At 37.2% G+C, this 27,944-nt stretch overlaps 2 long non-coding RNA genes across 3 annotated transcripts in view; one reads left to right on the forward strand and one right to left on the reverse strand.

The window, feature by feature from the left end:
• The first annotated feature begins 1,730 nt into the window (after positions 1-1,730).
• The window catches only part of LOC138913440 (uncharacterized), a 60,533-nt gene continuing 34,319 nt past the window's right edge, over positions 1,731-27,944 (forward strand). For both annotated transcript variants that reach the window (XR_011419182.1, XR_011419183.1), the window contains exon 1: positions 1,731-1,853. This is a non-coding gene — a long non-coding RNA (uncharacterized lncRNA). The remainder of the gene's footprint in view (positions 1,854-27,944) is intronic.
• On the reverse strand, positions 25,069-25,481 carry LOC138913653 (uncharacterized). The gene is made up of 3 exons (XR_011419463.1): positions 25,318-25,481; positions 25,155-25,247; positions 25,069-25,099 (listed from the first exon to the last, which is right to left on the reverse strand). It is a non-coding gene; the product is annotated as an uncharacterized lncRNA (long non-coding RNA).

A 27,944-nucleotide genomic window follows, 5' to 3' on the forward strand; every position in this document is an offset into this window, starting at 1 on the left:
AATTTTCGCTTGTTGCTGCGCCAAATATCCTAGAGATCGCTGCGAAGAAACTTTAAGGTCCCTGAATAGTGTGGAATTGCGTGAAAAGGGGGACGAACGGGGAAAAGGTGTTAATTAGCGCTGAAAAACGACATGTATATGTACAAACTGGCGTACTTAGTTTTTGTGGGCAGACGTCGGGTCGTTAGTTTTATCCCACTAAATACAGGGAACAAATATTAATTTTCTATAAAAATACACATAAATTGGAAATTAAACACAGGTCGAACACTAAGATTACACATTAATGTACTATACACACTAAATATTACATACCTTGATCTTTCATTTCCATAATTTACTTAATTTAGTCGGGACAAAGAAGTTTTATTTTTTTGCACAAACGTAAAGAAAATATTATGGCGCCAATTTCTTAGTCCTAAGCAGCTGATCGATTGTGTACTTTTGAAAGCTCATAAAAAGCGTTAGTGTAGCTTTTAAAGTTTTTTTTTTAAGTTTGTATATGTATGATCTATTAACTTTAAGAATTTAAAATAAAAAATACAAAACATTAACATAAAAATTTCGACTTTATGCCAAAAAATCGGCCGCTCGGACCATAGTGCATCGCAGGGAACAGAAGCGCGGCCACCGCAGAAAGAAGATGCCCAGCCCGAAGCGACGACGGAGGACGACGACGAACTCGATCTAAACCTGCTAGGGGAGCTCGACGACACCAACATGGGCTATAGTCTGGACGATTTGCTCGACGACATCAAGTCACTGGAGCAGGCAGGAGTCGATGCCCCACCAAACACGTTAGTGGAAGCTCCTGAGGCCTGGAGGGTCTACACGCCCGGTCGTATGCTCCCCCGGAAACTTGCAGAGGAGTTGGCGAGTTTCACACCGCGGGGACCTAAGCGGGATCGCTTTTCCCGGACATGCGACGGCGGTACCTACCGAGTGACCAGGAACCCTTCGGCCTGTCGAGTAAGGGGAGGGTGTGACGACGATTCCGACGCCGCCACATAAGCGCCCAAAACCCCACGGAGGGGGGAGGGACGGCAGTCAATATTATTATTATTTTTATATTTAATCATTATTATAATCGTTATTACTGCGTTATTGACAACCCCAAGCCCATGGAGTAGGCGAGGGAGTTTTGTTACCAATTTTCTCATTACATTAACTACTTTGTTATTATCCCTAAGAGAATCTCCTGAAGCCATGTTTCGTTTAAAATATAATACTCGTAGCCCTAAGAAAACCCATATGCCTTAGTCTATAGATATATAGTAGGGGAGCGAACAAGGAAATAGGGAAAAGGGAAAGGTACAGTCGCGCAGCTGCATAACGGAACTCACAGCGGCGACGGTACAGTCGACGCTCGACGGAACGAGAAGCGACAAACGAACGAAAAGGCAGAGAGACAAAACTCACAGCGGCGACGGTACAGTCGGCGCCAGACAAAACGAGAAGAGACAAACGAACGAAAAAGCAGAGCGACAAAGTATACGACGGCGACGACGCAGCCGACGCCAGACAGAGCGAGAGAGAACAATAAGCCACGTAGGCCAATGAGAAAGCTCGCGACAGAGTGCGAGCGCGTGAACGCGCGATCAGAGAGTCTAGCGAGAGAAGCTCACCTCAGCTACAGCGCGTTAGCACGCGCCGTGATGTGGTGAATTACAAAAAAGTCGCGGCTGCGAGGGTCGAAGGCAGGGGGAAAACGCCGGGAAGTCAGTACGGATCGGAACGCCGCAGAGAAACCGGGAATAGGGATCATTACGCAGAGGCACGTGGTACAGTCTACCACTAGTTAGTATCTGGTGCAGCAAAAAAGTCTCGAGAAAAGAGCAATTGTTCAAAAACAAGTAAAGAAATATGCAAGAAGCGAAAGAACAAAGTGATTGATGCGTGTGTTTACTTTATTAAAACCGGAAAAAAAATATAATAATAAAAAAAATAACCAAAAATAATCCGAAATATAATTCCGACGGGCAACTCAACACATAACCGATAACCTAGAACTAACAGCGAATCCGTTTATGACCTATAACCCCAACTTTATAACCTAACTTGCCCTGTATTGATTATTGTAGTTAACTAGAAGTTCTGGGTTTACCCGACTTTAAATAGTAGTTAATGAGAAGTTCTGGGTTTGCCCGACTTTAAATAGTAGTTAATAAGAAGTTCTGGGTTTGCCCGACTTTAAATGGTAGTTAATAAGAAGTTCTGGGTTTGCCCGACTTTAAATAGTAGTTAATAAGAAGTTCTGGGTTTGCCCGACTTTAAACAGTAGTTTATCTGGAAGTTCTGGGTGCGTCCGGCTTTTAAGGTAGTTCGTGATAGAATTCTGGGTTCGCCCGAATTCTATAATTAACATTAACCCCACCCGTAGATGATTACAAGAATCCTGGGTCCGCCAAGATTTTATAATGAGCATTGACCACCTGAACCGATAACCCAAAAACCTGTAGGTATCCTGGGGCCCGCCCGGATTTCCGTAGTTAATTATAAAGTCTAGGATTCGTTCAGATTTTACAATTAACGTCGAGAACCCTAGCCTGTCCACATTAATTTGGTAGGAAAGCATAGGTATCCTGGGGCCCGCCCGGATTTCCCGTAGGTAATTCTGAAGTTCTGGGTCCGCCCGAATTTTACAACCGACCTCGGTAGCATTCTTGGGATCGCCCGAATGTTGCCGTTATTGGTTCCCAAGGTTCTAGATCCGCCCGGACTTTTAGTGTAGTGCCTTGACAACCCCGAGTATATCCAAGATAATACGATAGTCGATACTACCCTCTAGACCTTCCTCAAGTTTCACGTTATTAACTCTTGGACCCTCAAACTCTCCGGCTAGACTACGTGAGGAATCTATTATTCGACTCCGAGCATGCCCCGGGTCTTTGCTAGAGGTTATAATTGACACGAAAACCCTTCCGGGGTCATATTCATATTATCTTGATTGCTCAGCCTCTCTTACCTCCGAGATTACGCCTATAAAAGCACTAACTGAACCCACATCGTCCACTGTAAATTTATAAATCTTTGTGGACTTTAAAACCATGTTTTGGGACACACAGACAAACTGACAAACATAATTACATTTTCATTTTAACTAGGCCTCCGCAAATTTGTTTTCGGTATAACTTTTGAACGGAGCGACCGATTTTCTGATATATTAAGCGCATTTTCAGTAGGAATACAACTAACGTAGTGCGAGGGGCCAATTATCCCCACCGGTCCCAACAGATCCCAATTTCTAAATTTTCACGATTACACTTTCACCGCTCTCTCTCCCAAACCAATTGATTTTCTTGAGGTCTTGGTATGCAATCCTTTAAGTTTTAGCAATACCTTTAATTTGGTGTATTACTCATTACGATCGGCCTATTACAGCAGATTTTCAATTCTGCGGCTATATATGTATAGTAGTCCCCTTCGCACACTCTCCTTGTGCGCTTCGTCACTACATGGACTGCCGTTCATAATGATAAAATTAAATATTCCAACAAACAACATTTTAAAATCTCAATTTTTAAAGTTTTTTAAGCTTTTTCCAAAAATAGTGCTATTTTTGTTTAAACACAGTGCGCATTGTGGTCGTAACCACACTTAGTTTAGTTACTAGATATGTAACCCTACTAACTCATAAAACTGAATGCAAATATTTAAAAAAAATGCCCGTTTTATAGCACAAATAAGAATTGCCTACACAATGATGCTATTATTGTTGCCGCAGCTGTATATACAATTAAAATTATTATCTGCAAATTAAATGTTTCGTTTTATATATTTAAATTATACACTCAAAAAATTATTTTTTCTTAAATATAGAAAAAAAATGTTTTCTGTGCTTTAAAAAAATATTCTAGAAAGAGGCAAAATTTTCTAATCTTCAGAAAAATTTTCTAATCTTCAAAAAAATTCTCTATTGAACGAGTTTTTTTTTAGAAATTTTTTTCTCAAATACAGAAAAATTAATTTTTTTTCTAAATTATAAGGTTTATTTTTCTAATCTTCCTTTCTTTATTTGAGGGTTACAATCGCCATTGATTTTATAAAAAACAAGAGAGAACGCTATAGTCGGGTTCGTGTCCCGACTATTGCGCTGCGTAGGAAGCCCAAGAATATGTGTGGAAAATCTCAACCTTCTAGCTTTTGTAGTTTCTGAGATCTCAGCGTTCATACGGACAGACACACAGACAGACAGACGGACAGACAGACGGACAGGGCTAGTGACCCTGATCAAGAATATATATACTTTATTGGGTCGGAAACGCTTCCTTCTAGCTGTTACATACTTTTGCACGAATACAATATACCCTTTTACTCTACGAGTAACGGGTATAAAAAGACTGAACTTTTCTAAAACTAAAAAAAAATTGCCATTAAAATTATAAATATTTCTACATAATAGAAATATTGTTTTTCTAAAAACAGAAAAAATGTTTAACGATTTTTCTAACATTTAAAAAAAAATGTGTGATTTTAAGAAATATTTTTCTAGAAAATAAAAAATTTAACCGCATTTCATCAATTTCCCATCTTATACACTTTTTAGAAAAATTTTTTTAAGCCTAAGAAAAAATCGCTATTAGTCGAAGAAAATTTCCCTTATTAGCATAGGGGTGTAACGCGTGCGTGCATGAATATGTTATTCAAGCTTATAGCCGCAAGTGTGAGGTCAATCCCACGTCGAGACGAAAAACTCATGAGGTATTTTTGTTTTTTTTTTTAGCACTAATATTTACATATGTATTACATTTTTTTTAAACTGATGAATAATTATATTTTGATAAAAATGATATTTAAGTTTTTCAAATTTGAAACATTCAATTACTGTTACTATTAAACCATAATATATATATAAATATTAATATTAATCAATAAATATTTAAAAGCAAAATTAAATGAACAACTAAAAGGAATAACCAGAAGTGAGCCAGATCAATTTGAGTAAAAATAGGAGAACAAAATGTGAATAGACTTTGTACAGCGCCTCACGTGATGCTTCCGTGGCGCAGCTAGAGTGCTTGACTGCAAACTGTGAGGCGAGCGGTTAGCGGTTCGATTCCCGCATGCGGCGACCAAGATGTTTTTCTCAAAATAGTAAGTTATTGGGTTTTTATATTTATAATTTGTAATTTGTACACTCATTTCAGTTATTATTACAGTTCCCATTTGAAACCACCCATGTGCTCAATTAAAGGAAATTCAAATAAGGTGACAAACAAACAACACAAAGGCCGTGGCGTCACAGAAACAACCGGGTATAATTCCGTAGCCCGAAAATAGATTTTTGTATTTTCTAAATTTGAGAATTTTTTTTTTGTTATTTAAAAAATATTTGTCTATATTTAAAAAAAACCGTATTTCTATTTTTTAGAAAACCTTTTTTTCTAAATTCTAAAAAATAATTTTTTACTTTCTAGCAAAATATTTCTAAATTGCAGTCTAATTGCAGAGTAAAAGGGTATATTGTATTCGTGCAAAAGTATGTAACAGCTAGAAGGAAGCGTTTCCGACCCCATACAGTATATATATTCTTGATCAGGATCACTAGCCGAGTCGATCTAGCCATGTCCGTCTGTCCGTCTGAACGCTGACATCTCGGAAACTATAAAAGCTAGAAGATTGGCGTTTTGCATGAATATTCTAGGAGCTCCTACGCAGCGCAAGTTTGTTTCAAAAAGGTGCCACGCCCCCTCTAACGCCCACAAGCCCCCTCTAACGCCTACAGTTTTGAAGCTATTATGAAAATAGTAACTGATATGTATTCGCTTCGTCAATACCTATCGATTGGCCAAGTAAAAAATTGCCACGCCCACTCTAACGCCCACAAACTCAATAAACGCTTAAACCTGTCCAGCGCCTACATTTCCGCCTTTCATGACCAGTAGTACCAATATCTGGCGGTAGATGGCGCAATACAATATACACTAGCGCCATCTAGGAAATGGCATAGGAAAAAATCTGCCTTTTTTTCTGTGGTCACTCTAATTTACATTATGTTATTGCAAATTTTAAATTATTTGAAATGGGGCGCGCATTTTGTCTCTTTTTGCTCGTATACGTTTTTCACAAGTGCATTTACCTGCGCTAGAGAGAGACGAAAGATGTGCTAGGCAGAATTGAAAGTTCTAGAAAGCCTCTTCTAGAAAGAGATCCCTGGGTAAAAATCGAGCGTCGAAAAACATATAAGAAGGCATATTTCTATTAAGTTGTTTAGCTGAGTAACGGGTATCTAATAGTCAAGGCACTCGACTATAGCGTTCTCTCTTGTTTTTTTTTGATTTTTAGAAAAAACGTCTTTGATTTTAAAAACCTACTTTCTTTAATATAGACAAAATCGCCAGTAAAGCAAATTCATAGGCGATTTTCTAAAACCAAAGGCGATTTCAGTCGATTTTTTTTTTTTGGGTGTATATAAATACATACCCTTCAGTTCCAGATGTCACTTTTCCCTCAGAAATCCCCAAGGGAAAACCCGAGGACAGGTCATTTGTACCTCAGGACGCACCGAGGACGCCCCGTAGAGAAAATTGTATTGGAGTTCCGCTTTTCCCTTCAGTACAACAACAAATTATAAGACAAGGAAAGAGAGCGCAATATATAAATACCGACGGCTCTGCTGACGTCGACAGCGTCCGAGCGTTTGGCCTAAGGAATTGTCCCCGACATGGGATGCCAGAACTGAAGGGTACCTTTTAACACAATAAATATAAAACTGCGTGATTAAATATGAAACAAGAAAGGAAGCTAGCTTCGGAAAGCCGAAATTATATACCCTTGCAGATCATTTTATTAATTTGCAAAATTTAAATTTCCTATTATTTCACATTAACATCACAATGTTAACTGTACTCATATTTTGAACTTATAATATAAACTTTTGGCACCTATAGAAAGAGCACTTCAATTCCGTTTAAATGACACAAAAATGTTCTTAACTCATTAAGACCCCTTTGAAAAGTGAGCAAATTTTGTGAAAGTCAAATTTTCAACTTTTTTCCTGGGGCTTAAAACAGAAATGTTTTAATGCAAAGTTATTCCCCAATCAAAATAAACAATAACAGCAAAAAAATTTTTTTTAATATTTTTCCTTGTATTTCTTATAATTTTTTGAATGGAGACATCTCAGTAAAATTTTGTATGAAAAGGAAGAAAAAGGGGCTGAAATTGTCATTATACTCTTGCAGAGGGTATTATGATTTCAGTCAGAAGTTTACAACGCAGTGAAGGAGACGTTTCCGACCCCATAAAGTATATATATTCTTGATCAGCATCACAAGACGAGTCGATCTAGCCATGTCCGTCTGTCCGTCTGTCCGTCCGTCTGTCCGTCTGTCTGATTCTACGCAAACTAGTCTCTCAGTTTTTGAGCTATCGGGACGAAACTTTCGCAAAAGTCTTCTTTCTATTGCAGATAGTATAAATGTCGGAGCCGACCGGATCGGACAACTACATCTTATAGCTCCCATAGGAACAATCGGAAAAAAAACTTTAAAAAATTCTAGCTTCGGTGTTTTTATACCCTTGCAGAGGGTATTATGATTTCAGTCAGAAGTTTGCAACACAGTGAAGGAGACGTTTCCGACCCCATAAAGTATATATATTCTTGATCAGCATCACAAGACGAGTCGATCTAGCCATGTCCGTCTGTCCGTCTGTCCGTCCGTCTGTCCGTCTGTCCGTCTGTCTGTTTCTACGCAAACTAGTCTCTCAGTTTTTGAGCTATCGGGACGAAACTTTCGCAAAAGTCTTCTTTCTATTGCAGGTAGTATATATGTCGGAGCCGACCGGATCGGACAACTATATCTTATAGCTCCCATAGGAAGGATCGGAAAAAAAAACACTAAAAAATTCTAGCTTCGGTGTTTTTTGAAATATTACCTTCTACTTTTGGGGATATTATTTTTTAAATATTTCTGAATTTCGAATTAATTATTTAAAAAATCGGACTACTATATCATACAGCTGCCATAGGAACGATCGGAAAAATAATGGAAAAGTAATAGGAAATAAATTCTAGTTTCTTTGATTTTTATTGTATTATCTTCTACTCTAGGATATGACTCTTTTTAAATATTTCCGAATTTCAATTTTAATTTGATCAAAGTCGGACGACTATATCATATAGCTGCCATAGGAACGATCGGAAAATAAATGAGAAATATTAGAAAATTGAACATTTTTGCGATTTGTTCATTAATAGGAATGATCTGCAAGGGTATATAAGCTTCGGCTGGCCGAAGCTAGCTTCCTTTCTTGTTTTTAGCTATTTTTATAAAAAAAACACTATGGACGGCAGTCCATGTAGTGACGAAGCGCACCGGGAGAGTGTGCGAAAGCGACTACTATAAATACACGAAGAAATGAAAATCTACTGTGATGGTCCGATCATAATGAATGATACACCTATCGAAAGGTATTGCGAAAACTAACAGGATTGCATACCAAGACTCTAAGAAAATCAATTGGCTTGGGAGAGAGAGCGGTGAAAGTGAAAAAGTGAAAATTTCGAAATTTGGAGCTGTTGGGGCCGGTGGGGATAAAGGCCCCCTCGCAATGTTTTAGTTGTATTCCTTTTGAAAATACCCGTCGAATGAGGGGCACGCTGCAATAGAAAATGCCTGTAAAGGGAAAAAGGCTGGAATAGTCTGCTATGGCGGGCCGAATGAGAAAATATTAGAAAGTCTATTTAATGACGAGTGTAATAATTTTTCGTCACAAATGTTGATATCACAACTTTTGTATGTTGAAGGTGCGATCGTCACTAGTTTTTTTTATTTGATAAAAAATACAAGGAACAAGAAGGGAAGCTAGCTTCGGCCAGCCGAAGCTTTTATACCCTTGCAGATATAGTTTAATGCACCAATAGCCGAGTCTATCTAGCCATGTCCGTCTGTCCGTCTGTCCGTTTCTATGCGAACTTGTCTCTCAGTTTTAAAACTATCGCGATGCAACTTTCCCGAAAGTCTTCTTTCTATAGCAGGTAGTACATATGTCGAAGCGAGCCGGATTGGACAACTATATCTTAAGGCTCCCATAGGAATATTCAAACAAATATAAGAAAATTCATTGTAACTTTGTAGAAAATAGGCGTTTTGATTTTTGACAAATTAAAAACAAAATTTAATGGGCTCTCTGAATCTGGAATTCCTGGAACTGCACCGAGTGAGCATTAAACTATAGGTATTTACTTTATTTTATTTATTTATTTGGCTTACATTTATACGTTTAGTGAATCGAGGTACATAACAGTAAATTTGGAGGGATATAAAATCAATAGAAGTCTCAAAGGATATACATTGATAGGCTAAATTATAATTAGTACATAAAACACGGAATGGTTCATGAAGGGAAAAATTAGATCTCACAATTGGTAGACGGATAGGACGGAAGGCACGAGTGTATCGTGAGGGAACTGCAATATTGATATCTCTCAGCAAAGTTGGAGAATACACCGCACCGCTCAGCAGTTTATGTATAAATATTACACCGTTACAAAATCTGCGGTGTTTTAAAGTGTTTAGGTGTATCAGTTTTAGCCTGGACAAATAAGGTGGTAAATGTCGATCAGGATCCCAATTAAGGTTACGCAAAGCAAATATTAAGAATTGTTTTTGAACCGATTCTATTAAATACTCCATAATTGGGCGAACTAGGCTTAACAACACACCAAGATCATTAATTTTCTCCACACGCTCCAATAAGGAGTTTCCAAGGGTGTACGAGGTTGTGTGGGCAGTAGTGCGGGAGAACAACATTGTTTTACATTTTGAATAATTCAGTGATAGCAAGTTTGTTGAGGCCCAAGCCTGGAAATTGTTGAGGTCAGACTGAATGAGAAGATGTGAACTTAAATTTGAAAACGACATACAGTGCAGTGGGACATCACCTGTGGGAGGTCATTAATAAACAAAATGAATAGTAATGGTCCCAAGTGACTACCCTGTGGTACGCCTGAAGTAACATTTACCAAAGAAGATACTTCGTTTTTAAACAATACACGTTGAGATCTGTTCGACAAGTATGACGAAATCCAATCAAGTAAGTAGGGAGGAAATCCAATAAGAGATAGTTTATGAAGAAGTAAAGAGTGGTTAACCGAGTCGAACGCCTTGCTGAAATCGGTGAATATGACATCTGTTTGTTTCTTCTGGAGAAAACTGCAATGAATTAAGGACGAAAATTCGAGAAGATTCGTAGAAGTAGAACGTTTCTTAACAAATCCATGTTGGGATGTTGAAATAATTGAACTACACATATGCTGAATCTGACAGGTTACTAGACGTTCGAGAAGCTTAGGGATCGCAGACAGCTTGGCAATACCTCGGTAATTACCAACGTTAGTTCTAGAGCCTTTCTTGTGAAGAGGGATTAAAAAAGATGTGAGAGGTTAAATAGGAAAGTGATCGGGCCGCAAAGAGATGCAGCACACTGTTTGATTATGCAACTCGGACTTTTATCAGGACCAGCAGAGAAAGACTCGTCAATAGTCAACATGCTATTTAGAACGTCACTGATTGTAAACGGTGGGATGTGGATATTATTAATGTGAGGCAAAGCGTATGGATAACTAGTCGATGTGTGAAAGGAGAGAGAAGAGTATGTAGATTGAAAGAAAGTTGCAAAGAGGTTAGAAATGTTAATATCGGAAGATTCCGAAATATTACCCAAATGGAGACATGGCGGAAATTCATTAGATTTTCTTTTAGAATTTACAAAGGAATAGAATTTTTTAGGGTCAGATCTAATATTTTGTCTACATTCAGCAATATACTCATCATAACATTGATTATTAGATATTACGAAATTAGATCGGGCAATAACATATTGGGAAAAATCTGAGGGGGACCCAGATTTCTTATATTTTTTAAAAAGACGTGATTTTGTGTTTTTGAGGTAGGACAGAAGCCTGGAGAACCAAGGAGGCTTTAATAAGTTTGCAACGGAAACTTCAGGGACAAAGGTATCTAAGGCAGAGCAAACCGATTCATAAAACCAAAGGACTGCGCTATCAAGGTCAGTGAAAGAGTATAAGGTCGACCAGTTTAGACGGTCCAAGTGGGAATTTAATCCCATATAGTCGGTTTTCCTAAAACAATTAACGCGTTGTGGGGCAGACTGATTCGTGGTTTCAAAATTTATATCAACGTGGACACAGGATCGCATCTGGAAACGGTTGCCACAGACACATCACTAACAAAAACAAGAGAGAACGCTATAGTCGGGTTGGTGTCCCGACTATCTAATACCCGTCACTCAGCTAAAGGGAGTGCGAACGCTGTACTGGATAGTGCGAGGGAGATAGATATATAAATGTTGATTGCGTATAACTTTTTAATGAATGGTCCGATTTGAAAAATGTCTTTTACATTTTGATAGGTATAAATATACACAACAAAATTGCATTTATACTTCTAGGAAATCTTTAAAGATGTTGGCGCAGGACCCATTTTAAAATCGTTAGTGGGCGATTGTGGGCGTTAGAGGGGGCGTGGCGCTCAACTAAAATAAACTTGCGCTGCGTAGGAAGCCAAAGAATATGTGTGGGAAGTCTTAACCTTCTAGCTTTTGTAGTTTCTGAGATCTCAGCGTTCATACAGACGGACAGACGGAGAGACGGACATGGCTAGATCGACTCGGCTAGTGACCCTGATCAAGAATATATATACTTTATGGGGTCGGAAACGCTTCCTTCTAGCTGTTACATACATTTGCACGAATCTAATATACCCTTTTACTCTACGAGTAACGGGTATAATTAGGTCAAGGATCCTTTCTCTAGAGTTTTTTATGGAATTAACTTGTCCAAGTGACAATTTAGTTAACCCATCTACAAATTCATGTTGATTTTCAGGGAATAGAATAATAGAGTCTGAGTTAGGAAGCCATGAAAGATGAGGTAAGTTAAAATCACCCAGGACAATAAGTCGGCGTCACCAACAGATAAAGAAACGACAGAAATAGCTGAAAGGTGATGAAGATAAATAGCGGGATCAGAGCCAGGGGGTATGTAGGAGCAAGTAAGATTTACATTACATTTATCGGTAGTAATTTTAACTGCTACAAATTCATAAATTCATTCATTATGAATATTATCATAAGGAAAAAGTTCAGAAGAATGAGAGTTTAGTACCGCAATTAGAACGCCACCACCACGAATTGGGCGGTCTAATCTGTAAATAGAAAACTTGTTGACGAATATTTCTTGATCATAAACAGTTGAGTTGAGCAAGGTTTCAGATATAGCAATAATGTCAAAATCCAGCAAGGTGCTGTTAGAGTAAACTCTTTTTAGTTTCCCCAATAGACTACGAACATTCTGATGAGGCTCAGATGACACATTCAATTTTTAGGGTCAATTTATTGTGACAATTTTTCATTTATGTGAGTTTAAAGAAGTGCAAGGGAGTCAAGATTAATAGGATATCGCGCTTTTATTATTGGTGTTAGTGGTAGAGCAGCCAAAAATGTTTGTTTCTTTCTCGCGCTCGTTTAAAGACCCAATAAAGAAAAATTGCTACAATAAATTGACGTTAAAAATTGAATGTGTCATCTGAGCCTAAGCAACATATATATAGAGCGATTTAGTTTTTTGCATCAACATAATTGGGATCCTGAGATGCACCTTTGCGGATGTATTCGTGCATTATAGTGTGCTCCGGCCAAATTGTGGGATCTAAAGCATTAGAAAACATAGATTCTGGAAGAGTAATTTTAAAAAAAGAAATATCACGCGGTTGTTTGAAATTAAACTTAAAGACACTTATACTACTAGGTTGTGCACCCAATTTTTGTCACAGGTAGTTTTTAACACAATCAGCAGTGGCTTCCGTATTGAGACGAGAAACAAAGACCGACCTATTAGGTGCAATGCCCCTGAGAGGTAGATCCGCCGCATTGGATTTAGGAGCCACGCCTGATAGTGGCTGAGGAGTTGATTAGCAGCGGGTTGGCTCGAAGGAAGCGCAGCCGGTGCGATTGTAGTAGCAAGATCTGGGTTCAAATGTAGTGAGCCAGGGCCAGGTACTACACTCAAAAAAAAATTTTAGAAAATCGCCTATGGATTTGCTTTACTGGCGATTTTTTTCTATATTTCTGGAATATTTCTTGAATTTAATGAATTTTGATTAATTGGAAGAAAATTTTCTTTACCAGTAGAAAATTTTTTTATTTTAAAGAAAAAAATCGCCAGTGAAGCAAATCCATAGGCGATTTTCTAAAATTCAGGGCGATTCATTTTCTGAGTGTAGCTGTTGAAGAGTTAAAGAGCCTTCTGCAGTCGTACCGGTATTTTGTTTAGGCTGCAATCCAGATGCTCCAGGCTCAGATCCAGGTAAGGTGTTGTTAAAGGCGAAACTAGACTGCAATCCCGATGTGCCTAGTCCAGTTGAGTTGTTGACAGCCAAGATTGAATTCAGGCTCGCACTAATAGGTGACGGAATACCAACTGCAGCAGTGCAGGGAGATGGAATTTGAAGCGAATGTTTATTATTATTCGCAATCTTTCGCCTTGGTGATTCGTTAAGCAGTTTACAGTCGAGAAATTGCGACTCCATAGTAGAGAAGATTTCAAAGCTGCTGGTCAGCTGCTTACGAAATTCTGCAAGCGCATTCCTTGTTTGCCTCATGAAGGCTTTCATCTCCTGAGTAAGTACAAGGCAGGTAGGGTAGAACCAAGTTAAGCCGCATCTCTTCAAGATCAAATCGACTACACGGCCGTTTTGACCCATTCCTGCGCATTTTACATGAGCGCAATTGTCACAAAGCCAACAAGACAAATAATTATCTCCAATGATAACACCATTGAACTCGCATTTCTTTTGCGGAACAGATGACGACACTCATTTTGGTGATTGTTGGGACACTGTGCAGTTAACAGGCTGTTAAGAGAAGCGTGCAGAAGAGCAGGCAGTGGGAGATTAAAGAGTTGGGCAGAACTCCAGGTCATGGTACAATTATAGAAGGTAGTCTCGTCGGCTGCCTAACCGTTCGGCTTTTAGTCCGTTAACGTGCTTAGCGATATCGCTGTCCCATTCACTCGCACGACTGTCAGTATCGTTAACGGACTACATTGATAAATTGAAATTTAATTAAATATGCTTATTGGCGCGTTGTAATGTTTGTATACGATGCGTAAAGTGTTAAGCGGGGTTTTAGAATGATATTCTCCAATTTTAGGATTATATACGTTCGGTGTAACCACGATTGAAAGGTAATTTCAAGAGCTCAGATGAAACACAACCGGTCAGTGTCGATGCACTTGCGTATTTACTTTACCTGCAAGGGTATATAAGCTTCGGCTGGCCGAAGCTAGCTTCCTTTCTTGTTTTTCGATCGTTTCTATGGCAGCTATATAGTAGCTATATAGTAGTATAGTATATAGTAGTTCGATCTTTTTAAAATTGAAATCGAAATTCGGAAATATTTAAAAATAGTCATATCCCAGAGTAAAAGAGAAGGTAATAAAAATCAACAAAGATATAATTGTTTTCCTTTTAATTTACATTTAATATTTCGACCGTTCCTATGGCAGCTACATGATATAGTGATCCGATTTTTTAAATATTTAATTCGAAATTCAGATATATTTAAAAAATAATATTCCCAAGAGTAGAAGGTAATATTTGAGAAAACACCGAATCTAGAATATTTTTAACGTTTCCTTCCTATGGGAGCTATAAGATATAGTTGTCCGATCCGGTCGGTTCCGACATATATACTACCTGCAATAGAAAGAAGGCTTTTGCGAAAGTTTCGTCCCGATAGCTCAAAAACTGAGAGACTAGTTTGCGTAGAAACAGACAGACGGACAGACGGACATGGCTAGATCGACTCGTCTTGTGATGCTGATCGAGAATATATGTACTTTATGGGGTCGGAAACGTCTCCTTCACTGCGTTGCAAACTTCTGACTGAAATCATAATACCCTCTGCACGGGTATAATAATCAAGCTGCTCAATAAGCGAAATATGCACAATAACAATGCGCGAGAATACATGTGCACTAGCGCGGTCCAAAAAATGAAATTCTTTTCTCGTCCCTTAACATGGTATATTAAAGTATGCAAAAAATGTATGTGAAAACAAAAAATTTTTTTTCGAGATTTAGACCTTGCGAAACGTCTTCAAAGTTTGCTTTAAAATTACTCATACGACATGTATAACAGTTCGAATTTGGTCGAAAAAAATCGCTCTCCCATGTCTTGTCTTGTTAAATTATGAATTTCTTTGGAATAATTGTTAAAAAAAAAAGGAGAGCAAAACATCAACTGAATTGTTGATATCTATGCCACCTTGATCAGAAAAACTTTTTGATCGAAGGCAACACTGCGTATGGGTGATAAGCTTTGAAACCAACTCGCAGACCCTAAAACACGATTTTTTTAAAAATTGTCTTTTGGTATACCTGGTATTCAAGGTGTTGCCAATGCGCACTGTAGAAGCGGGTGGGAGTAGGACCTTAAAAATTTCCATACAAATGTGGACCGCCCTAATGTGCACACATACAATCGTATTCTGTCTCTGTATCCGTGCATGAGAGCGATAAAACACATTTGCCTACCTAAAAAGGGTTCAAATCGTGAAGAAGTAACTTCTGAGGCACTTCTGGACGATTTGACTACCTAAAAAGGCTTGCGATCGCAAAGAAGTAACTTCTGGGACACTTTTGGGCGATGAAAAGGCGATAGAACACATTTTACAAAAACAAAACCAATGGGAAAACGAGGACGGAAGCTAACTTCGGCAAGCCGAAGTTTTAATACCCTTGCAGATTTTACGATTGAAAACTTGACAAGAATAGCAACATGCATGTTAAGTTATTAATTAATGCCACAAAAAGTGGTCAAATTACCCATAGTGCACTGGCTCGCAGCTTATTTCGTGCAGAGCTAAAGTAAAACTTATAAGTCGTATTACTCATAAAGTAAAATAGATATAAAATAAATTTCTTTGCAGCTTTATTCAGTGTTATACTAATTTACATTAAACCATTTTATTACTTTGTTAGGTTATACTTAAACCGAACAAATTTCAATAAAAGTTTCTTTTTACAAGTCGCAGCTTATTTCGTGCACGCAACAAAATCCTTAAAATATATTTTAAAACTTTTATGAAAAATGTTGTGGGGCTTTTGTTATGTTTGGTAATATCTTCAAAACATATTATCACCAGAAAAAGCGAATATCTTTGGATAATTTAGTATATTACGTAATTAACGTGCTTGAAATTGTATTTTATTGAAAAAAAATCCTTAAAAATAAAATAAGAATCAGGTTATTCTTGACAGTCAACAATTTTATTCTTTTATTAACGTTATATAATTGGGAAACTAAATTTATCACGAAAGATGTATTATTGATATCCCAGGAACGCAAAAACCGAATATTTACTGTGGTTCGGTGCCCTGGTAAAACTTGAAACTAACTTTTAGGCCTAGTTTTATAATTTTTTTCAGAATTTTTTTTATTTAATGTAGAAGATAAATGTTTAAATCACTCATTCTTAGAGGAAAAAAATTCTTCCACCCTCAGTAACCTCAGAATATGCCCAACCTATATCATTACTGACACTTTGCTTAACCTTAGTTTTTAGGTGGGTGTGGTAAGAATAAGAACTCCGTTGAAAGCACATAAACTGCGTTTAATAGTAACTATAATTAGTCACTGAGCACTCTAATAAATAAAAAAAATTATTCCAAATGAAAATGGGACGAATGACGTGCTTTAATAATATGCTTAGTTTGTTCTTAAATGTGATAAGTAGCATATGGTTTACTGGTTTACTCGTCTTTATGTTAGCGCAGGTAGCGACAATTTTTGTCTCGGTACTTCATCCACCGTGCAAAATTTGTGCGGTTGGATTGTGCGCAAGTGTTGCCAGACATTTGAGCGTTGTCAATCTGGTTCCACTCTTCATTCGAAAACAGGTGATTCTATTTACAGTTAAATATAAATCAAAATTGCTTAAATCATCCAATTTATTTTAAAATGAATTCCCGAGCGATTTGTCTGAAGTGCGAACCTATCGGCGCAGATATCAAGACCAAAGAAATTACTTCCAACAATACAGTGCACACTGGTCGGAATGACCAATTTTTTTGCTTAAATTCCAAAAATGTTCATAGAACGCTGTAACTTGGCACATTTGATAATAAGATCATTATAAAGATATATACAAACTTTCAGTTTGATCTGGCCACGCCTACATTTAACTAAATGAGTAAAAGAAAGGTCTTTATTTTTTGTTTTTTGTAATAGAAAACAACTATATTTTAGTAAATTAAACAACAATATTTACATTTTTAATTTTTCACTGCTTAAATATAGCTTCTTTACTCAGGTTATTGCGATACCAAATGTCAAGCAGCGTGCTAGGACTGAACTTAACCTTGTCTTTAGCTGGAGGGGAAAGATAGAACGGGCAAATACAATTAATGAATTCGTATAATATATATATTTAACAAGAGAGAACGCTATAGTCGGGTTCGTGTCCCGACTACCTAATACCCGTCACTCGGCCAAAGGGAGTGCGAGGGAGATGGATATATATTTTTGGATTGCGTATAACTTTTTAATGAATGGTCCGATTTGAAAAATGTCTTCTACATTTTGATAGGTATAAATATACACAACAAAATCGCATTTATACTTCTCGGAAATCTTTAAAGGTGTGACCACCAGGCACATTTTAAAATCGTTAGTGGGCGATTGTGGGCGTTAGGGGGGGCGTGGCGCTCGTCTGAAATAAACATGCGCTGCGTAGGAAGCCCAAGAATATGTGTGGAAAATCTCAACCTTCTAGCTTTTGTAGTTTCTGAGATCTCAGCGTTCATACGGACAGACAGACAGACGGACAGACAGACGGACAGACGGACAGACGGACATGGCTAGATCGACTCGGCTAGTGACCCTGATCAAGAATATATATACTTTATGGGGTCGGAAACGCTTCCTTCTAGCTGTTACATACTTTTGCACGAATACAATATACCCTTTTACTCTACGAGTAACGGGTATAAAAACAGACGGACAGACAGACAGACGGACAGACGGACATGGCTAGATAGACTCGGCTATTGGTGCTGATCAAGAATATATATACTTTATGTGGTCGGAAACGTCTCCTTCACTGCGTTGCAAACATCTGACTAAAATTATAATACCCTCTACAAGGGTATAACAATATATTTTCCTTTTACCTTTACCTAGGTACTGGGAAATTTAAGTACCTTTACCTTACCTAGGTATTTATTTGTGCCCAATACCTTTTACCTTACCTAGGTAATAAAACACAGTACCTTTCCCAACACTGGATATAGTCGTCCGATTTTGATCAAATTAAAATTGAAATTCGGAAATTAAAAAGAGTCATATCCTAGAGTAGAAGATAATACAATAAAAACCAAAGAAGCTAGAATTTATTTCCTATTACTTTTCCATTAATTTTCCGATCGTTCCTATGGCAGCTATATGATATAGTAGTCCGATTTTTTAAAAATTTAATAAAATATTCAGAAATATTTAAAAAATAACATCCCCAAAAGTAGAAGGTAATATTTCAAAAAACACCGAAGCTAGAATTTTAAAAGTTTTTTTTTCCGATCCTTCCTATGGGAGCTATAAGATATAGTTGTCCGATCCGGTCGGCTCCGACATATATACTACCTGCAATAGAAAGAAGACTTTTGCGAAAGTTTCGTCCCGATAGCTCAAAAACTGAGAGACTAGTTTGCGTAGAAACAGACAGACGGACAGACGGACGGACAGACGGACATGGCTAGATCGACTCGTCTTGTGATGCTGATCAAGAATATATATACTTTATGGGGTCGGAAACGTCTCCTTCACTGCGTTGCAAACTTCTGACTGAAATCATAAAACCCTCTGCAAGGGTATAAAAATTGGTCATTTCGACCAGTGTGCAGTGATGAAGAATTTATTAAAAGGGTTCGCATGCGAAAAAGCGGTGCTATTTGTTTAGCAAAAAATTGTTTTGCGACTTGAATGTAAAGTAAAGAAGTAAGTGCATTCATTTAATTTTACCAGTTCCATATAGTCAAAAACCATTATTGCAGGGAACCGACAATATAGTCATGGGTTAATTTTTTAGTAACTCTTCGATTTATGAAGTACCTGCGTATCAGAGAGCTGCAACGAGTATGATCGAGTACGATCGATCATCGCGCGATCATTTTCGTTTAATCCGGTAAACTCACTCGGCAACGAATAATCACGATCAAACCCGAAAGCCAAAGTACGATCCGATCAACTACCCGACTCGCTTCGTAACGATCAATGATGTGATTTTGAACTTCGGGTGTAGGTGAACAAAATGATCGTTCCGAAGCGCTCAATCGTTCCCGATGATTGCGACCTCGAGTCAGTTGTACATGAATAGATTGTGAACGGATTAATATGATTTCTTGTGACGACGAAATAAAATAGATGGAGAGTGCACTTCAATGTATTACACACAAAAAAAAAACTTGGTAAAATTGACCAACAAAGATAGTTACGTAACTATTAAAATGGTTACGTGTATTTTGTTTTTGCTTTGGGTTTGTGTCTTTGCTAATTGTGTGTATTTTGATATTGTGAAATGACTATTTACTTAGTAGAATTGACAATTTTGCTGGTTAGGGCCTGTTTGACAATTATTACAGTTGATTTTACCAAGTTTTTTTTTTGTGTGTACAATGTACATATATGTTTATTGAGAAATATTTATTCCATATGAAACTTTTTCCTTTCCGGTGGCCTGACAACGCGTAGCTTCCATTTGATATTAGTTCTAAAACGCTTTTAAAATCTATTACTTGTTGTCATTTTGTGCAAATATAAAAATATGTTGTGCCAAATATAAAGCAATAACACGAACTGCATTGTCATACCGATAGGCGCGAAGCACGATCACACCAATCGATTGCACAAAATATTCGATCACAAACGGGTAAAATCTTCAAGCCGAACGTTCACACACGATCAGATCACACACTTGAACGATCACAAACGATCATTCATGGCACGATCGCATTCGCTCACCGCTCATTTCATTTCGCTCACCCGAAGCGATTAATCAAAACGGATACGAGTAAATGATCGGGTGTACCCGAAAATGATTGACTCGTTGCAGCTCTCTGCTGCGTATTGAAGATCTTCAATAGCCAAGTTTCCGAAAGTCATTGGAGCCATAGATTGCACGCATGTAAGAATTCAATCTCCCGGAGGCGAGGCACCGGTTCTACAAGAATTGTCTCCTGTTCATCGGTATAATTTTTACCGCGAAACTTTCATTCTGCCGACATTGTTTTTTTATTAGTTAGAAATTTGTTTTATATCATTAGCTGATAGTATGACTGCTTTATGGTATTTTTCGATAGTTTTTCGATTAATTTTTGACAATTAGTTAACTCTTCTGTTGTGGGGCTGCCACCTAATCTCAAATTAGTGCGCCTTTTATATAGAGTTTTAAATGACGGACGAGAAAACGAAAACCGATTTGCCACCGGGATAAATTTATCCTTCCATTAGCTAACTATTACTTTGCAGGACGGACGAGAAAACGGCCCTTAGAGATTATGGTAATACTATAAATTATCGCGAAAAAATTATCCTCGATGGAGAGCGATTTCTAAAGAATTTTCGTGCAAAAAGAACTTGGCGGTCGGCCATGGTTCTCTTGTAAATGAATTTCAAAGTTCCCGGTTTTGCCATAAAAAACAAGGGTGCTTTTCTCATCCTTGCTATAAAAATCGAGTCGTCTTTCAAGTTTCCATAAAATTCAAATTTGTATCAAAAATTGTTGTTTATTGATTCATATTGTTCAACATGACGTGCCAGTCCTGCTTTGTAACGTTTGGAGAGTTTCTCGGTATGGATGAGAAAGCTCATTTCCGCTTTTTAGAAGATCACGGAGTTGTTTTGGGCAAGCGCGACTGTCCAACCTGCCTTAGCCCATGCAAAGTGGTCGAGGACGGTGGAACAATAATGTGGTATGCCGGCGAAGGTTCGCAGTTGAAAGACCAATTGTCTATTGACCATGTGATTGCGAACGCTGTATAGTTTTTCTCCAAGTGCAATAAAGCTTCTCCAAACCTACCTTACAAACAGATTGCAGGCAGTCGTCTCGGGAAATCTCAGATCTGATCTCTTGCCCCTAGCACAGGGGGTCCCACAAGGGTCAGTCTTAGGCCCATTGCTCTTCTCCTTATACATAAATGATCTTCCTAAATGTTTGTCTGACTGTGATGTACACCTTTATGCAGATGATGTCCAGCTTTATGTAAGTCGTCCCTTAGGCCAAATTAATGAATGTATTAGAATAATACAATAATTAGCAACAATAAAATCCAAAAAATAAGTAATTGGGCGGAGGCGAAAAAGACCTATAAACCCAATTTTGCTTCCAAAAGTCAATGTTAACAACGTAGCTGTTAATTATGTTGAAAGGGCCACAAATCTTGGCATAGAATTTAACTCCACGTTGACATGGGATGACCATATTACTAAGGCCACTGGGAAAACCTATGCTATGCTCAGGCAGCTTTCTATAACCCAGAATCTTATACCTCAGAACATCATAATGTTAGTAGCTAAAGCTTGCATAATACCAACTCTATTTTACGGACTTGAAATTTTTGCATCCTCTGACGCAGCAAGTTTGCGTAAGCTGAAAGTCGCGTTTAACTCAATAGTGCAATATATTTTTAACTTGGATCGCACAGCGCTTGTAACAGCTTACTCCTCAAAGATTTTCGAGCTAAGTTTTGAGTGCTGGATTAAGTTTAGAACTCTTTTATTTTTACATAAGTTGATTTTCAGGAAGGAGCCACAGTACCTAACTGAACTCTTGCAAATGTCAGTCTCCGCTAGAACAAATAATATTATTTCCAAACGATTAAAACTAGGATCGGCAGAAAAGCATTTCTTTATCCAAACTGTTCGCTACTGGAAGATCATTCCAAATAATATAAAAACATTAAAAATGATACAAAATTCAAAGCTAAATTATTGTCCCACCTTCAAGGCACACTCTAATTTTAACTTTAATTTAATCTATAATTATTTTTCTTTTTTTTTTTTGTTAACTAACTTTAACTTTAATTTTATATTTTATAATTTCTGAAAATGCACCACTTTTTGTACGTTCTAATTTTTTGTTTTTCAAATGACTACCCTATAAATTTTTGAATTGTAATAAAAATGTTTTTTCTTATATTTGTTTGCTTTCAAGATTTTATAATGTTAGTAAATAAGACAAAATGTAAATGTAATGTAAAAATATTGTACACGAAGTGACTGGTGACATAAATAAAAGGCTTCACGTAGCCTGTAGCACTGGGATAAAACCAAAATAAATTAAATTAAATTAAAAGTTTGAACAAAAAGACGAAAACAAAGAGGCAGTGTCCATTTAAGGCAAGCTTTTCATTTTTATATATTCAAAAATTATATTATATACACTAACAAAGTAATTTCTTAGGAAAGTGCCTTTAAAAACACGTTCTTTGAATGGTCAAGACCGTAATTGGAGGCTATGGTGCGACTGTGGAAATCGACGAGACGAAGATTGGTCGCAGGAAATACAACTGCGGCCGAATAATCGAGGGTCAGTGGGTCTTCGGTGGCACAGATCGCGAGACGGGCGACTTTTTCATTGTTCCGGTAGAGGACCGGTCAAAGGACTCTCTGTTACCACTGATCCAAGAGAATGTAGGTTATTAGCATCTGAAACACAACCACTCCATCAATTTTGTTGACCCAGTCACTAAGGCCAACACCCAAAAAATTGAGCGTCTGTGGCGGGACCTTAAAGAGGCCATTCCGCAATATGGCCGGAAAAAGGAAAATTATGAAGGATATTTGGCGCGCTTCGCTTTTTTAAAGAAGCACAAACCGCAAACTTGTTTATAATAGCAAACCCGGGAACTTTGAAATTCAATTACAAGAGAACCATGGCCACGGTTGCCACTTCAAAAATTTTTTTTGGGCCAAAAAATGATTAAAAATGAGCCAATTTGAATAAAAAAGAGCCAAATTTTTATTTATTATTTATTTTGAATTTATTTAACTTAAATCATAAGATAGTATATAAAAACATAAACAAAAACATAACAAAGCATTTTTCTGAAATGAAACAGCCTAACAGCTAAATCTTACTGGTAATTAAAGTCATTCTGAGACCAAGCATATTCAGTTTTTTTTTTCTTATCATATCTTAATTTAAATCTTTGTGCGACCAAACATAGTGCGTTTCTTTATTTAAAATTAATTCCTTGCATAGCATTATGCTGCTAACGGTATTAAATTCTAATTTATTTCTTAATTTGGTTTTTATTAGGCTAATTGCAAAAAATTTTCGCTCTGCTGCAGCAGAGCTGTGTGGGAGTGATAATAAGTTGTGTACAAACTTAATGAGATCTTTAAACACACTTTCATTTAATCCATTTGTAATCATTGAAATGTTATCCCAAAATAAAATTATATCAGTCTCTTTTTTTAATGTATCGTTTGATAATTTCAGCATTTTCCACTGATTTATTATTTTGTCAAACTCTGATTCGCAGAGGTATTCAAAATTTTTTAGCAATGGAACAATGTTCCACTCCTCAGCGGATAGAACTTTGGCAGGAGTTATTAAAACCAAATTTTGTATGTCCTTTCTTGAGAAATCAAATCGTCGTGTTATTTGGTCAACAAGTTCCAAATAAAATTGTCTTATTGTTACTTTAATGCTGTTAGATTGCTCTTCTAGTAAACCAGAGTCAGAGATGCACTGTTGTGCACTAAACCCTATGAATATTTCTTCAACAGGCAAAAAATATATTTCAAGATCACAAATATTTAATTCTTCTAAATTCATATTTTTGACGTAGTCCTGCGTTACAATGTTGCTTAAAATAAGCTTAATGCTGCTTTGTAATCTTGCATACAAATATGGCAAACGAGCCGATTCAGACTGAAATTCAACGTTTAAATCATTAATGATTTTCAAAATGAAGCTTAAAAATAATAAGTAAATTTTAAGCTCTGGCTTGGCCATGGAATTAGCTATCTCTTTTGGCTTAATGTTGTTAACTTCCAAAGCCTGGGACGAGAAAAAGAGTTCAAGAGCATCCCATTGCTCCAGAATTCGCGAAATAACCTTCTCTAAAGATAACCAACGTGTCATGGCTATTCCTAAAATTTTATGGGGCTTTATACTACAATATTCTTGAAATTCTTTTAATTCCGATGTTCTTTTTGGACTAAACGAAAAATATGAATATATTTTACGGCACAGCATTTCAATTTCGGACGGTAATTTTTTACAGGCGTATCCTGAGCAAAGGTGTAAAGAATGGCAGGTACATTTCAAAAAAAAGAGATGGGTATCTCCACTTAATTTGGTTTTAAGGCTATTAAGGCCTCCAGCCATAACATTAGCACCATCTGTTGCCAGGCCGATTAGATTTTTAAGAGGTATTTGGTTTTCAGAAAAGAACGCTTTGATGGCGTTATAAATCGATTGAGCATCACATTTTTCCACCTCAATAAGAGCTAAAAATTGGTCCCTAATACTGCCAGAAATGTTGTGAAAGTAACGTACCACCAACACTAGGGCTTTTTTGTTGGCAACGTCTGTGGTTTCATCAACAATTAAAGAAAATTTTGTTTCTTGTAATGCACTCACTATCCGCTGCATTGCTTTTTTTGCAAGTTCCTTCGAAATGTCAGTTGCCTTGGTCCGACCACACTTTACGCCCTTCGCAATTTTTGAATCTGGACAACAGACCCGCAGCAAGTCCGGCAAGTAGTCCATCAGCAAAAACGGGAGGTTATGCATTACCAAAAACATAACAAGTGCGTACTCGGCATCGCGCACCTGCTTATAATTATTGTCACTACGTTCCTTTGTAAATGTGTCGATTTTCAGTTGGCTTTCCTTTATTTTTAAGCAACGTATATGTGAAGCCTGTGTCGAATGTCTTTGGATGTGCGTCAGGTGATTCCGTAAAAATATACCACAGGCAATACAAGATGCACGCCCGTCGTCGTTCTTCAGCCAGGAAAATTTGTCCAGCCATTCACTACGCACTTTGCGATTTTCCGAAACAGAAATTCTACGACGAAGAAATGTTAGCTAGATCATTAGAAAAATAACACTTTTACTCTTACTTTTTGTTTGCGGGATGTGAATCGCTTGAAGTCTCAGTATGCGTTTGCGGCGTGGGCGCAGCTTTATTTAAACTGCTTGAAGTTAAAACAAACCTGCATTTAGGTAAACAAATTAGCTATATTGCATTTGAGATACACAAATGTACACGATTTCTTTACTTACTTGTCCATTTTGCACAAATTATTTTCGCACACTTTGAGACACCACAATCACCGCCAAATTTAGAAGCACATGTGAAAGTTACCATATCGATACACTTGTTTAGAGCTACCATACCAGCGGAACAATTTAGTTTCGATCTGGCACTTTTGGGTTTCAGACATAAATCACTCTTAAAATAGCAAAAAAAAATGCATTAATAAAAAAATGAATTCTGTTTTTTTTTCAAGTTTAAAATATTTTTTATCGCTATTAGCAAAAAAGAGCCAAATTCAATAAAAATGGGCCAAAGAGCCAACGCCAAAAAAAAGAGCCAGATTTGGCTCAAAAGAGCCAAATCTGGCAACCGTGACCATGGCCGACCGCCAAGTTCTTTTTTTTTTGCAAGTAAATTCTTAAGAAATCGCAGTCCATCGAGGATAATTTGTTTGCGAATTTCGGGAGTGAGCCCGCTAATATATAATATTACCACATTTTTAATACATTTTTTTTTTTAATTATAAACAAATTAAAAATTTAAAAAAATCGTTAAGGGTTTAAATATATTATTCCCTCTTTGTAAAATTGGTTTTGGCTTATATTTATTGTAAAAATAATCATTCAAAGTGACAAAAAATATTAGTTTTTCGTATTTTTAAAAAGAAAAAACAAAGTTTCAACTTTGGATTCACATTGTGAGATTTATAAAAATATAAAATAATAATCCACTTCCTCATAAAGAATTTTATCTAATTTCGCCACATATATATGAACCTCATTGAGCAACTCCAAAATTCGTATTTTAAAATTCGTATGCGAAGAACAAAAAAATCACCTCGGTCGCCCATAAGATTTTTAAGGATGGTAACATCCTTGATATTGGCCGTATATGGAGCCGTCAAGTCAATTACGAAGCACTTTGTAGAGCAACCCAGTCGAACCCTTACACAATAAAAATGTACATTTTTGGAATTGGCTGCAGGCTTCACATGAACTTTTCTAAAAAAAACCCATTCGCTTTTATTAAGGATGTCCAAAATTTTTTTCAGTATATCTTCATCAAATAAATTCCCCATAAAACCCCCTAAAAAGTTCACCTATTGCAAGCCCCTGGAAAATACGTTGGATTTTATTTTGGAATCATTCGGAGCACATGCCTGAATGTTCGACTGGGAAGTAGTAAATGGCTTTATAATGTCCGTAGTCTCCATGATCTGGGAACGAGTTATATTCTTTAGGGCCGGTTTCTCGAGTGCCGGCTAACATTTCTCGAACAGATAATGTCCCTGCTAAGGCATTTTGGCTTTCTCGAGCACCAATGTGAGAGCTAACTTTGACAGGGACTCGGAGTCCCTGTTAAAGCCTAGTACTCAGTTCGGCTAAGAGTTTTACTAGTCGAAAAATATTAATATTTTAGGGTGACCGAAGTTTTCGGAGTTCATCCGCAATGCATGTAGAATGGTCTTACTCTCAGCAAGCAAATTAACTGGCGCCAATTTTGAAATATTACAAAATGATTAGCCGACCTAGGTCGCAAGCTTTAAATTTGCTGTTGGAATGAGGATATGTATTGCTGCAACTCCTACAGGCAGTTTTCCATTGGTTTTTGGGGTTTTCATTCTATTTATAATATGTTATTGGCACACCGCTTCTGCACAAACACAGCCAAAGATCAAATTTTTTATTCTTTGGGCCGCGGCTAAAGGCGTTCATCAGAATTCATCCGCTTAATCTAGTATTTTAGTGGTATTTTCTTACTATTTCCTTAGCTCAACTGAGTACCGAGGTGGGAAAAAGTCCCCGGCTAAGGGCTTTAGCTACCTATTTGCCTCTCGCTTACTCCTATGCTTAGCTAGCAGTTTTCGTCGTACTGAGTACTAGGCTTAAGCGTTTTCGGCTCGATAGAATGACAGCTGATTTCCCAAAGCCAACTAAGAATAAGAAACGAAATCACAGCTGACTTTTCCCTTGAAATATACCCAAACAGCTGATGAAATAATCGAAGCACGCCATTTCTGTGCGTTAACAGCACTCTGTAATTGTTTCTCGTTCAGATAAATTAAAGCAGTCGAGAAAGCCGATTTGCTTTTACGAACAGTTTATCTGGTCTTTAAGTTTTTCAGACAGATAGCTATCAGGGACTTTGACAGAGACTCGAGAAACCGGCCCTAAATCATGTTTCGCCCATTGTCGGTGGTGCATGCGTACACATGATCCTGGTTTATATTAAAAGCATTTAAGATGCTCGATATTTCAGAACAGAGATTTAGACCGGTGTGTTTTTTGTTGAGCTCTATTATACCCAAGGTGCATATAAACAGCTTCCCTTTGCTATAAATTTGAGCGTTAACGCCCAGAACTCCTCTATTGCACCTTGTCGCAGTATCCATTTTTAGACATATTACTTTTTTATTTAGTAAAGATATAATCTTTGCTTTCATATGGTCATATTTTTCGCTAACGATATCCATAATGTTCTTTGACGTCACTATATCCATAGACAGTCAACGAAAAATTTGAGTGGTAAGGACTTTAAAAGCCTTGGAGTCCAGGACGGAAAAAGGCATATTTTCTGTTGTTACCAACTCAATGCAAGCATCTTTTACTTCCTTTTGTGTCATGGTTGACGAAAACTTTACTTTTTTTTCAGC

The sequence above is a fragment of the Drosophila takahashii genome, chromosome 3R, assembly GCF_030179915.1.
Source record: "Drosophila takahashii strain IR98-3 E-12201 chromosome 3R, DtakHiC1v2, whole genome shotgun sequence".
NCBI classification, from domain to species: Eukaryota; Metazoa; Arthropoda; class Insecta; order Diptera; family Drosophilidae; genus Drosophila; species Drosophila takahashii.